General features: G+C 37.0%; 1 pseudogene; it reads right to left on the bottom strand.

Annotated features, from left to right (window-relative positions):
* Window positions 1-268: 268 nt before the first annotated feature.
* LOC101391641 (phosphomannomutase 2 pseudogene) lies at window positions 269-952 on the bottom strand (annotated as a pseudogene).
* Between the last annotated feature and the right edge of the window lie 1,736 nt (window positions 953-2,688).

The following is a 2,688-nucleotide window of genomic DNA, read 5'->3' on the forward strand; positions in this document are numbered from 1 at the left end:
AGCCATTCTTGACAAGTCTTTTCATCCCTTTTCTGGCTCCTCTGGCATTGGAAGTGGAGGGCATTGTATGTCTGGGGGTGAAGGGTGATTTCCCTGCTGAGTGAAGATATGTTATCCAGACCATATGTGATGATTGAACAGTACGAAGAGCCTGGCCTGGGCTGGGGGCGGGTGGGAATGTCAGGGTAGATCTCAGGTTTGGCCAACCAAAGACCCTTTCAGGCTTGTGAGCTGGGATTCCCTCCCCTTCCGATGGGAAAAGGGACCTTTAGGATAAGACCTCTTCACAGATCTTGTGTGTGTTCTCTGGCTTCATCACAGTGTAGCCCATGGTTCTTGGGTGTGTGAAGATCTCATGGTCATTCCCACCTGCCATGGTCTTGTCTTCAAAGAAAAAATGGTCTTATAACTGTCATTTTCCACATGTCCAGCCAACACCTGTTGTCTCATCCTTCTGGAAAGACATAAAAGCCGATCAGGCCTCATTATGGAAAAAGCAAGGCCTTTACCTGCAAAATCTTTCCACAGATCCACTACAAATTTTTGTCTTACATTTTCTTTTTTTCGAGTTCATAGAACTCAGTGTGTTCTTCTTGGCTGCAGCTTCTTCCAATAGAGGACACATTTAACACCCCATTTTGAAATTCAATGAAAGTACCCCTCTTCTTTGGGAGTTTAATTTTCGCAATGTAGCTCAGACAGTGGTTGATTAACTCTTGGATTAGGGCCTTACCCTGGTGACCTTGAATAGTCTGTTTACACAAGAGTTTCTTATCTTTATATGCTTCCAAACCATTTCTGGGAAACACATAAGCATTTTTAAACCACAGCTTCCCAGTTGCTCCTTCACTTTCTCTAAGTCCAACTCACCTACCACTCTGACTCTGATCTTCTGCCTCAATTTTTGTAGAAAGCCCTCCATTTCTTTGGTAATTTTCTGCCTCAGGACCATGAGGTCCAGTCCACAAGGAAGAGACCTGGGTACTAGGTATCCTTATGTCTATGATACATCATTTTTTATGGACCCTTTCAGTGAAAGAGAGAGAAGAACTTTTTTAAAATGACTTCAAGGGTATTTCCACTTCTGCACATAAAGCACTGCTATGAGAATGACTCTGCTGCTATAAACAACTAGAAAAACAACTGAATCCCCAGTTTCAGTCCCTTCTCCTCACCTTCTTTTAAAATAATTGACTGTTTTTAGTATTCCATTTTATCTCCTATATGGAATCTTATTATTAACTCTTTCAACTAGTTTTATTGTGGTTATTTTAAGGATTATAATATGCTTCCTTAACTTTTCATCTACCTTGAATTAATATACCACTTCACATATAATGCAAGAAATATTTTCAGTCTCATTTTCTTCAGCCTGATTCACTTCCTGTAGAGGCTCTCGCAGTGCTGCTTGGTTGGTGATTCATTCTCTTGAGCTTTGTTTCTCTGAAAGTTTCTTTATTTTGCCTTCTTGTTTGAAGAATACTTTCACTGTATATAAAATTCTAGGTAAATGTGTGTGTTTTTTTAAGTACTTTTAAGATGTCATTTCATTGTCTTCTGCCCTCCGCTAATTCTGCCCTACCTTCTGATAAATTAGCTGTCATGTTTATTGTTTCTCCATTGTATGCTTTGCTCTCTCTTTTTTTACTGGTTGCTTTCAAGATGTTCTCTTTATATCTTATTTTTAGAAGTTTGACTATGTTGTGACCTGATGTGGTTTTCTTTGTGTTTATCCAGCTTGAGATTTCCTTTCTTCTTGGCTGTGCAGGTTAATGTTTTAAACAGCTATTGAAATGTTTAGGCAGTGTTAATATGTTTTTTCCTACTTTCTCTCCTCCTTCTGGGACATCAATTACATGTATTTTTGGACTCCTTGTTATGATCCCCTAGTCATGTGGCTCTGCTTATTTCTTTCAGTTTTTTCTATCTGTGCTTCAGATTAGATTAGTTTCTGTTTACTGGTCTTCGAGTACAATGAGGCTTTCCTCTGTAGTGTCCTATCTGCTATTAATTAGATCCAATAATTTTATTTCAAATACTGTACCTTTTTAGTTCCAAGATTTCCTTTTGGTACTTTTTAAAGACATTTCATATCTCTCCTGAAATTCCCTATCTCTTCACCATTCTATTCATCTTTTGCTGTAAACTATTTAACATATTTATAATACTTATTTTGAAGTCCTTGTCTATTAATTGCAACAAATGTGTCATCTGAGTATCTTTTTCTTTTCACTTGTTTACTCCTTTGATTATGGAACACATTTTTTTGCTTCTTCACATATCAAATTTTAATTATACATGAAACATTATAGATGATATAGGGAATCTTGATTGTGTTATCCTCATCAGAAGAGAGTTGAATTTTCTACCTGGCAGTTAAATTATTGGTAGATCTCTCTCCTGTGAAGGTTTTTGTTTTACGCTTCGTTAGGGTGAATTTATATTTATTCTATCATTCATACAATGTAGCTCTATATTTTGAGAAAGACTCTTACTCCTAAAACATTTTCCCATCTGTGTTTCACTGGCATTCCTGAAGTGTTTGCCAAATATTTTCTATATGAGCTGTTTAGGAACCTAAAAAATTTTGACATGTCTTCATTATATTTTAGCATTTTTACTCTCTAATGTAACAAGAATTTCCAGGCTCATCTTTTCCTTTCCCTGTCCCATATCTGAAATCAGTCA

Source organism: Ceratotherium simum, chromosome 15 (genome assembly GCF_057802395.1).
Source record: "Ceratotherium simum simum isolate JZ-2026a chromosome 15, ASM5780239v1, whole genome shotgun sequence".
NCBI classification, from domain to species: Eukaryota; Metazoa; Chordata; class Mammalia; order Perissodactyla; family Rhinocerotidae; genus Ceratotherium; species Ceratotherium simum.